This window comes from Heterocephalus glaber, unplaced genomic scaffold, assembly GCF_053883595.1.
Source record: "Heterocephalus glaber isolate CG9 unplaced genomic scaffold, H.glaber_assembly_v1.0 deba00000122, whole genome shotgun sequence".
Lineage (NCBI taxonomy): Eukaryota > Metazoa > Chordata > Mammalia > Rodentia > Bathyergidae > Heterocephalus > Heterocephalus glaber.
The window spans coordinates 65,428,315-65,439,761 of record NW_028258138.1 but is presented as its reverse complement, the minus strand read 5'-3'; the positions used below and the strand labels follow the sequence as shown (position 1 = coordinate 65,439,761).

The 11,447-nt window shown below is 37.7% G+C and overlaps 1 pseudogene; it reads right to left on the bottom strand.

The window, feature by feature from the left end:
* Window positions 1–9,793: 9,793 nt before the first annotated feature.
* Window positions 9,794–10,601, bottom strand: LOC101726192 (dual specificity mitogen-activated protein kinase kinase 4 pseudogene; annotated as a pseudogene).
* Window positions 10,602–11,447: the final 846 nt, after the last annotated feature.

Sequence of the window (11,447 nt, the reverse complement as noted above, 5' to 3'; positions counted from 1 at the left end):
TTGCTTTTTAGGGTGGGGATAAGCTAATACATTTTGAAAATGTCCAAATTATAAATATTTCAGGCTTTGTTGGCCAAGAAGCAAAATTGAGAATATTGTTAGATGCTTATATAAGAAGAGAGAAAACAAATTTCCGCACATATTTTATTCATGAAATTAAAAAACACTTGTTGGCACTGAAATTTGAATACATGAGTTTCATGTATCACAAAATATTCTATTATTCCCAACCATTTAAAAATGTAAAAACCATTCTTAGCTCACAAAAACATACTGGGAGTGAAGGATGGTGATGGGGTAGGAATCAGATTTGATTGTTATTTGTCAAAATATGTACTGAGGAATACCTTAAGTGGACCAAGTTTATTAATTCATATTCCTGTCTTCAAGAGGAAATAAAAATTTACTATCAAATACCTTTGAATTGGGCACTTATATACTGCTGAGTTTATTAGGTATATACAGGATACATTGTATACACTGTTAAGGTATTCTTTAGTGATTACAAGTTACGTAAGTTAAATTGAGCAACAGAAGCAAAAGATAAAACAGAATATATGTTGGATAAAAGAAAAGGAGCAGTGGTTAAGCTGATGGTAATGATGATTTCAAGGGAGATCTGCAGCACAGGCAGAATTTTCAATCTCTTCTCTCAACCTTGCTGAGTGCAGGTTTTTTCTTAGCCACTACCAAAAGGTCTTCTCCAGATGGAAGAGAATTTAGCAATAGCTAGCTTGAGTTTCTTATTATAGCCAACTTGCGTACCTCAAGAGGATGATTTCTCTATTACTGCTTCAATGTATAGAACTGCAAGGTAGATGGCTATAACAGATGCTGTCAACACTTCACCTGAATCCCCTTAGGGACAGGGCCATTTTTCATTCAGGAATCTCCCAGTGAGCTGCCACCCTCAACAGTCAGCACCTGCTCCTCTTTATTGTAGGACTTGCCCTCAGGCAGCTGGGACCAACTTGGCTACAACACACAAATCACTAAAGGTGCCTGGAAATCTGTGTCCTGGCAGGTATCCTGTAAACAATGACTGACAGATATGGAAATATGTGTTAGGTGCTTCACCCTGAAGTGAACTGCAGCCTATAGCCTTCAGAGCATCCCATAGGGTTCATCCAAAGTATCTGTGCAGAGAAGGGCTAAGAGCATGATTAAAACTGCTAGCCTTAGAAAGGCCTGCTCAAGCAAGCTTGGCCCCTGGCTGGCATTTAGGAAAAGGATCTTGAGGTAAGTTTCCATCACTCTCTTCACAGTACCAGATCCATTCGTGTTTTATGCTTCCTTACTTCAGAGAGCCTGGAACTTGGATATGTACTAGACACAGGGTGCCTACATCATCAACCCTGAGTGAAAACCCAGAGCACTGAGCCTGTAGTGAGCTTCCCTAGTTGAGCAACATTTCTTGAATTGTTATAGTAATATCTTCATTATAATAATTAAAAGTATGCCACATGAGTTCTCTGGAAGATGATCCTTGAAATCTTACGCCTCATTTTCCCTAGGCTTTACCCCATATGCCACTTCTCTTTGCTGATTTTGCTTGTACCCTTCCACTAAAAAAAAGCACAGCTGTAAGACAACTGTATGCTGAATCTTGTGAGTCCTCTCATTACCACCCGTTCGGTTTCATATGCTCAGGTTCCTTTGCTTGCTCCTGGTCAAATCAAAGGAGTCCATTTGTTTTGGTAAAAAGGAAACTAGATTTATTCAAAAGTAGCTCCTCAAGGTGTTGGAGGATTGCATTTGCCTCAAATCACCATCCTACTGTGTCAAGATGTGTTGTGGTCTTTTAGAGCAAGCGACAGTGTGCAGGAGGGCACAGTAAAACAACAGACATGTTCAGATTTGTTCCATCCTTTTCTGGCCTCTAAACTTCTCCCATTCCCAAGGAAATGAAATCGGGCTTGTCCTCCTGGTGCCAGCACCCGCATCCGTTCACCTAGGATGAGGAGAGGTGAGAAAACCATTTACCCCTACACCAAAGAAGTATGAAGAAACCACTTGTCTTTAAAGGAAAAAAATTTAATTTTCCGAGTTCCAGTTTGCAGACCTGGTGACATCCCTGTAAACCACTGAACCTGGAGTGTTTATAGGGACCTCCGACATAGGACCCTTCATCACACAGCACCTGTGTGCCTTTCTCCCCTTCTCTGATCACTCTCCTCCGCCTCAGGGCTCCTTTAGATTTTTTTCCTTTTTTTTATTACTTAAATTCTTTTATTGGTACATTTTAGGTATACAACACATTTACATTTCTCATTGGGAACTTGTACCTTTACATGATGCATTTTGGTTCTTATTTTTTCCCCATTCCTAGCAATCCATTCACCCTCTCCACCCTTCCCTATTTCCAAAGACTTTGTTTCCATTTTTTCCATTTCTCAGCATTTTTCCTTTCCCTTCTTTCCTTTCCCCTGCCCCTCCCACTACCCCTGCCCCTTTGGACCTTTTCTTCCTATTTTGCATTATTGATTGATTATTCATTCTAATCATTGGTACATTTTAGGTATACAATATAATGACATTCATCATTTGAAATTTGTACCTTTACATAATCTCTCTTGGTTCTTATTTTTCACCATTCCCCTGCCTTCCCTTTAACCCTCCATTCCTCCCTATTTACAAAGATTTTGTTTCCATTTTTCCATTTTCTCATATTAATTCCATTCCCTTCTTTCCTTCCCCTACCCCTCCCACTTCCCCTTCCCCTTTGTCGCTTTTCTTCCTATTTCACATTATCTATTATTCCTTTTAGTCCTTATTTACACTTTCAGTTTCTCACACTAGAGAAACTATTTGGTATTTATACACATGTATCCTATTTGTTTCACTTAAGAATTTTGCCTCAATGTGTGTCCATTTACCTATAAATGTCTCTAATTTCTCATTTTTTATGGCTGAGTAGTACCGCATTTTATAAAAAAAAAAAACCCACATTTTCTTTATCCAGTCTCCAGTTGATGGACATTTGGGCTGTTTCCAAGTTTTAGCTATTACAAATTGTACTGCTATGAACATGTGTGCACATATATCACTGTGGTATGATTCTTTTAATTCTTTGGGGAAAATACCCAGCAGGGGAATAGTTGGGTCAAATGGGACTTCCAGTCCCAGTTCTTTGAGGTATCTCCATACTGATTTCCACAGTGGTTGCACCAGTCTACACTCCCAAGAGCGGTGGAGCAGGGTTCCTCTTTCCCCACAGCCCCACCAGCATTGGTTATTGATTGATTTCATGATAGCAACCATTCTTTCTGGAGTGAGGTGGAATCTCAGCATTGTTTTCATTGGCATCTATCAAATAACCAGTGATGTCGAATATTTTTTCATGTATTTATTTGCTATTTCTACTTCTTTGTCTGAGAAATGTCTGTTCATTTCAGATGCCCATTTTTCCATTGGGTCTTCAAATTTGGGAGATCTGATCATTTCAAGTTCTTTATAGATTCAAGATAGACCTTTGTCTGAGAAACAGCAGGTGAAAATTTTTTCCCACATTGTGGGTTAACTTTTCACACTGCTGGTAGTTTCTCTTGCTGTGCAGAAGCTTTCTAATAAGAAGAGAACCCACTTGTTGACTGTTTGTGCTAGTTCACGGGCAACTGAGGTTTTGTTCATAAAATCTTTTCCTACACCGATGTATTCAAGAGTTCTACCTAACCTCTGTTCCAACTGGTTCAGAGTTTCTATTTTAATATTTAGATCTTTAATCCATTTTGATTTTAGTTTAGTGCATGGTGAGAGATATAGGTCTAGTTTTAATCTTTGCAAGTTGAAACCCAATTTTTCCAGCACCATTTATTAAAGAGGCTATCTTTCCTCCAGTGAGGGTGTTTGGCTCCTTTATCAAAGATGAGATGGCTGAGTGTGTCTGGCATTGTTTCTGCCATCTTCTAATTTGTTCCACTGGTCCTCAGGTCTGTTTCTTTGCCAGTACCATGCTATTTTTATCACAGTAGCTTTGTAGTATAGCTGCAGGTTGGGGATTGTGATACCCCCTGCCATGTCTCTGTTACCTAGAATTGCTTTTGCTGTTCTGGGTCTCTTCTTGTTCCAAATGAATTTTTGGATTATTTTCTCTAGGTCTATGAAGTGTGCTGCTGGGATCTCAATTGGAATTGAATTAAATCTATATAGCAGTTTTGGAAGTATGGCCATTTTCACTCTATTAATCCTTCCTACCCAGGAGCAGGGGATGTCTGTCCATTTTCTGATATCATTTTCAATCTCTCTTTTCAGAGTGCCATGGTTTTCAGAGAAGAGGTCTTTGATTTCTTTCCTTAGGATGATTGCTAGGTATTTCACTTTTTGGATTCTATTGTGAAAGGAATTATTTGCCCTATTTCTCTCTCAGTGAGTCTGTCATTGGTGTAGAGGAAAGCTATTGATTTTTGTATTTGACCTTGTAACGAGCTACTTGACTGAATTTGGTTATTAAGTCTAGAAGACTTTCGGTGGAGTTCTTGGGGTCTTCTATATAGAGTATCATGTCATCTGCAAATAATGACAATTTGACTTCTTCACTTCCTATCTTTATTCCTTTTATTTCTTTCTTTTGTCTAGTTGCCATGGCTAATGTTTCCAAAACTATATTGAACCAGAGTGGTGATAGTGGACATCCTTGTCTTGTTCCTGATTTTAGTGTGAACGATTTCACTTTTTGACCATTCAGTATGATACTGGCTGTTGGTTTTTCATAGATGGGTTTTATCAGTGTGAGGTAGAGACCATCTATTCCAATTTTTTTGTAGGGTTTTTATCATAAATGCATGTTGGATTTTGTCAGATGCTTTTTCTGCATCTATGGAGATAATCATATGGTTTTTGTCCTTGGCTCTATTGATATAGTGTATTACATTGATTGATTTGCATATGTTGAACCATCCCTGCATCCCTGGGATGAATCCCACTTGATCAGGGTGTATGATCTTCTTGATGATCTTCTGCATTCTGTTTGCCATTATCTTATTAAGGATTTTTGCATCTATGTTCATTGGTGAGATTGGCCTATAGTTCTCCTTTTTGGTTGGGTCTTTCTGTGCTTTGGGGATGAAGGTGATGCTTGCTTCCAGGAATGAATTTGGGGTTATTGCTTCCCTTTCAATTTCATTGAAGAGTTTAAACAGTAGTGGCAGCAGTTCCTCTCTAAATGTCTTGTAGAATTCAGCAGTGCAGCCATCAGGGCCCGGGCTTTTCTTAGTTGATAAGTTTTTAATTACATTTTCAACTTCATTGGTGGATATTGGGTTGTTTAGAATTTTTAGGTCTTCTTCATTCAACTTTGGTAATTCATATGTATCTAGGAATCTGTCCATTTCTTCTGTGTTGTCCATCTTATTGGTGTATAGGTTCTGGAAGCAGGTATTGATGATCCTCTGGATTTCTGCTGGGTCTGTTGTAATTTCACCCTTTTCATTCCTAATTGCATGGATTTGGGCCTTTTCTTTCCTTTTTCTGACAAGGTTGGCTAAGGGTTTGTCAATTTTGTTGATTCTTTTGAAGAACCAACTCTTGGCTTCATTGATTTTTTTTGTATCATTCTCTTAGTCTCCATTGCATTGATTTCTCCTCTGATCTTTATAATTTCCTCCCTTGTATGAGCTCTGGGGTTGTCCTGTTCTTCTTTTTCTAGAATCTTGAGGTTCAGCATCAGGTTGTTTAATTGGGCTTGTTCTGTTTTCCTAGTATGCATATTCATTGCTATGAATTTCCCTCATAAGACTGCTTTCGTTTTGTCCCATAGATTCTGATATGTTGTATTGTCAATGTCATTTAATTGAAGGAACTGTCTGATTTCTTCTTTAATTTCCTCTGTGACCCATTGGTTATTCAGAAGTGTGTTGTTCAATTTCCACGTGTTTATGAAACTTTTTGAGTTTCTTTTGCAATGGATCTCCAATTTCATCGCACTATGGTCTGATAATATACAGGGGATAACTTCAGTTCCTTTGCACTTACTTAAACATATTCTATGAGCAAGCATGTGGTCTATTTTGGAGAATAACCTATGCGTAGCTGAGAAGAATGTGTATTTTGATTTTTCGGGGTGGAATACTCTGTAAACATCTGTTAAGTTCATTTGTTTAAGAGTTCAATTGAGTTCTAGTATTTTGTTTCTTATTTTTTGTCTAGCTTATCTATCTATTTGTGACAGTGGGGTATTGAGTTCCCCCACTACAATTATATTAGTGCATGTACAATTTTTCATGTCCTTTAGTATTTGTTTTATATAGTTGGGTGCACTAGTGTTTGGTGTATAGATATTTATAATTGTCATCTCTTCCTCTTGGATTGTTCCCCTTACAAGGATGTAGTGTCCTTCTTTTTCTCTCTTAATCAGTATGGGTTAGAAATCCTCTTGAACTGCAAAGAGGATAGCTACTCCTGCCTTTTTTCAGGTTCCTGTCACATGGAGTATTGTTTTCCTCCCTTTAACTTTTCGGTCTATGAATTTGTTTCTGAATTAAGTGTGTTTCTTGTATGCACCATATTGTTGGATTTTGCTTCTTGACCCATTCTGCCAGTCTATTTCTTTTGATTGGTGAATTGAGACCATTAACATTGATGGTTATAACTGAAACGTACTGACTTATCATTGTCATGACTTTTTCTTTTTGTTGGGTTCTCCCCCTTTACATTTAATTTCTTGTCATGCCAGATGGGTTCATTCTGATTTGCTTCCTGGGGTTGTGAGCCTCAATGTCTGTTCCTAGGATATTGTGTAAAATTCTTTGGAGTGCTGGTTTGGTTTTCACGAAGTTCCTAAGGTGCTCTTTGTCATGAAAGTATCTTATTTCTCCATCAATTTTGAAAGATAGTTTTGCAGGGTACATCAATCTGGGTTGGAGGCTGTTTTCTTTTAGGGCTTGGAATATATCACTCCAAGCTCCTCTTGCCTTGATAGTTTGTGTTGAGAAGTCTGCTGTGATTCTGATGGGCTTTCCTTTGTATGTGATTTGTTTCTTTTCTCTAACTGCTTGGAGAACTTTGTTCTTCTGTTGAGTTTCTGGAATCTTAACAATTATGTGCCTATGTGTAGATTTTTTTTGATCAAGGCTATTTGGAGTCCTATATGCCTCACTTATCTGTATGTCAAGTTCTTTTCCCCTGCTTGGGAAGTTTTCAGCCATTATTTCTGAGAAGAGTTTTTTTATGTCATCTGTACTCTCTCCTGTTTCTTCATTGACTCCAATCAGTCTTGTGTTATTCTTCTTTGCATCGTGTAGCAGCTGCTGGAATGATTTCTCATGTTCCCTTATAATTTTGAAGCAATTTTTCTTTTTCTGGTCACTAATTACAATCTTACCTTCTGTATCTGAAATTCTGTCCTCACATTGGCTCATTCTGCTGTGTAGACTTTCAAAGGAGTTTTTCATCTCCTGGAAATCTATTTGCATCTGTTTTATGGATTCCATTTTTTTTCCTGTGTTGGGATTCCATCATGTTCTTCAGCTCCTCTCTAGATTTATTAATCATGTCTTGCACTATGGCCACAATCTCTGCTGTTATCTGAGCAATTATTTCTGATTTCATTTTTTCCAGACCCTCTTTTTTTTTTTTTTTTTTTTAAATCCTCTTGTGTTGCCAGTTCAGTGGGCCCAGGTGGTTGAGTATCAGAGTGTTCCGTCTCATTTCCCTTTGGGGTTGCTGTAGGTGATCTGGAAGTCTGGTTTTGAGACTTATTTTCATGTCTTCTCATTTCGACCTGGGGGTGGGAGGTGCCGGTGGTGCTATTGGCGCCCATGCAGCTCATCTCCTCTGAGCTGGGAGAGATGGGACAGTGACTCAGAACCCCCTTCCTCTGAGCCAGGAGTGGTGAGACCATGGCTCAGAAGCCCTTTCCTCTGGGCTGGGAGTGGTGGGACATATGGTGCCCCAGAAGCCCCTTCCTCTGGGCTAGGAGCAGTGGGATGGTGGCTCAAAAGCCCCTACCTCTGGGCCAGGAGTGGTGGGACTCCTCTAGATTTTTTTATGGGAACATTTCCCAATAAATCACTTTCACATCACTCCCAATTTCACAGTCCATTTCTGGGGAACCCAATGGAGGACAGATTTTGATTACCCCAAGTCTTAACTAATTACTATTGCCAGAGAATTGAAATGCTTTGAGAATCCAAATCCTGGCCACATGGTCATCCAGCAGCAGGAAGAAAAGGGCCTTCTACTAAAAGTCAAGGAAAACAAGGGCAAGTGCTAGACACACAAACTTTAACTAAACCACAGATAATACAGCCTTTTCCCAATTGAAAAGAAGCTTGCAAAACATGATGATTTTGAGGAAATAGGCTCATCTTAAAATGACATTCTTCTGTTACTGGTATTTTTATTTCACATGGCTAGAGCTTATGAAATTAGAAAAAAATCAAAGCCTTACTGAAATTAAGATGTTTATCCTTTTGTAAGCCTTGCTTATAACTAAACAACTTGCCTCCCTTCTACCAGCTTTTCAGCATCTAAGTTTGTGCCTTGTAAAACTTAAAAATTATTTTGTATTATGAAATTTCAATAGAGGGCTGGGGATTTAGCTCAGTGGTTCCGCTGCCTGCCTTACAAGTGCAAGATCCTGAATTCAATCCCAAGTACAAAAAGAAAAAAAAAAATTTCAATAGAAACTCTAGATGTTAAATTCATAATGTCCAAAGATATATTGAATCTAAATTTTCAAGATAAAATTCCAGAATGATTTTACTGATCTTTTAAAAAATACTAATTAAATGGAATCTCACATTTATTCTGTGTATCTTATATCAATGAACATTTTCTCAATAAATGTGTCTTTTATACCCTGAATAATCTACTCATAGAGATGATTAAGGAATAATTATGTGTCAGTTTGCTTACTACTAACATCTTATCCTTCACTTTTTGCACTTTAAAAATATGTTACAAATGTCTTCCTAAGTAATAAAAATCACCCAGAAATCTAGCTCCTCCTTATAAAGGCTATATAATATTTTGTGTTAAAATCATTTTAACAATTTCTGTATTAGTAGTAATTTTTCACTACTAACACAACTACCTAGCAAGTATCCTTAACAAATATTTTTTCTACGAATTTGTGAGAATGTACTGTAGGATAAATTCTTTTTTTTTTTTTGTCCTGTCTCAATATTTTAATGTTCACCTCTTTGAATGCAACATGGTTTGGGGTAAAGATAAATTCATTCTAATTTAACATGATATTTCAAACAGGAAATTTGGCTAAGCCCATCTATCCCCAAACATTGACTGTGACTGTAGAGCAACAGAATATCAAATCAGTAAATCTATTGCACTTGGTGAAGAAAGTAAATTCCTCCTTTGTCTCCCAGGTCCAGAAGGCAATATGTCTCACTGGCTGTGCAAGCTTTTCTCACTCAAGCCCGCATCTCTATGTTCAGACATAGTACATCCATCACTGCATTCTTCCAGGATTTGGAAGTCTGACAAAGCGCCATTCCAGTAGCTGCATCTCTAGGTTTCGAGTCTAGAAATGAATTTAAGATGTGATATAATCACAGTCAACAACTTGATCATACTGACTTCCATATGTCATGAATATGTTCATCATGAAAGAGTAGGATGTGGTCTCTGACCAGCACTAACACCGTGTGATCAATCAGGTATTACAGGGATGCACGTTCTATGTGACAGGAATATACAGACATGATAGAAACGAACACCAATCTTATTGCACATGGTGTCTGGGCAAGCAATAAAAACACTGTGATACAGAATGAAAATTCTTTATGTCTTGCTTCCTCTCAGCCCTTTTTTTCTAGAGTCTGATGTAGGAGCGGTATCAATCGACATACATGGGAGAGCTGGGAGTAGCTGGCATTTGATCCAGGATTTTACAAACATAGCATGCAACCTCAACAGTTTGTTCTTCATACATCAAAATAAAGGAATATTTCAGAAGTTCTTTATACTTTGGCCTTTTGGATTCATCCTTCGTAAGGCACAAGTTAACAAAATTGATGCAACTTGGGGAGAATTAATTCCCTTTCCTCAGAATTTACTCAGCTGTGAAGGATCTCCTTTCACGACTTGTGTTAGTTGATCAAATACACTATTCCACTTTGGAATAGGAAATTGGCCTGTGGCCAAATTGTACAATGTGATCCCCAAACTCCAGACATCAGAGTGGACATCATAGCCTTGTCAAGATGCACTAGGGTCTATTCTTTCAGGTGCCATTACAGCCTACACCCAGCATCTCTTCTCTTGGCAATGGAGTCCAAAAGCTATCCACTGATGCCAAAGTCACAGAGCTTAATATTTCCAGTTCAATCCAGAAGAATATTGGAAGGTTTGATATCTCTGTGAATAATTTTGAAGTTTTCTTTCAAGTGGATTAGTGCTTTCACAGTTGCTAAAGTGATTTTGCCTAAAATTTCTTCTGGAATAACATCATCTAATACACTATATACATATTTGTAAAACTTATCAAATGAGGTAGACATGAGTTCCATACAGATCCAACAGTCACCCTCTCTGAAGAGTGCACCATAAAACTGAACAATGCATGGGCAATCACTACTCTGCATTACTACATCCAAATCCATAAGAAGTTGTTTTGGTTCTTTTTCATCCACTGTTGACCATATTCTCCTACATGCTGCTGACAACCCAGTGACCCGGCCCCAGGGACCCTATGGGGCCCGGGGTCCCGCTGCTGCTGCAGCCACATTCCGGGCTTGGAGCCGCCTTTGTTGGGAGTCTGTAGGATAAGCTCTTATAAATTTATTGGCTGAATCGAAGCATAGAAACATTTAAATTTTTGAAAATAATTTTGAAATTGGCTCAAAAGTTAGACATATTTTAATGCCATATTAGTATATAAGAGTACTGATTTCCCTGTTCCTTCACAACATAAAATTCTTTTCATTGTTTATTGGTACATTTTAGATATACAATACAGTTACATTCATCATTGGGATCTTGTACCTTTACATGATGTATCTTGGTTCTTATTTTTTTCCCATTCCCCTGCTCTACCTTCAAACCCTCCACCCCTTCCTATTTACAAAGACTTTGTTTTCATTTTTTCCTTTTCTCATATTCTTTCCTTTCCTTTCCCCTACCCCTCTCATTTCCCCTATCCCTTTAGACCTTTTCTTCCTATTTCACATTGTCAATTATACATTTTGATTTTTAATTACACTTTTAGTTTCTCACACCAGAGAAACTATTCGGTATTTACACATGTGTGTCCTATTTCATAAAATATTGTAGGTCTCTAAAAAAGCTGATAAGAAAAAATACACTTTTAATTTGTATATTTTGATATTTAGTGATTTGCAGTATCTTTTTTATTACACAAGTGGTAATTTATATGTCTACTTTAATGTGGTATCTTGTCATATAATTTTCCTATTTAAAATTAAACCACTTATTTCTAACAGGATCACTTCATAATTCTTCGACATTAACTTTTAATCAGTCATAAAGGA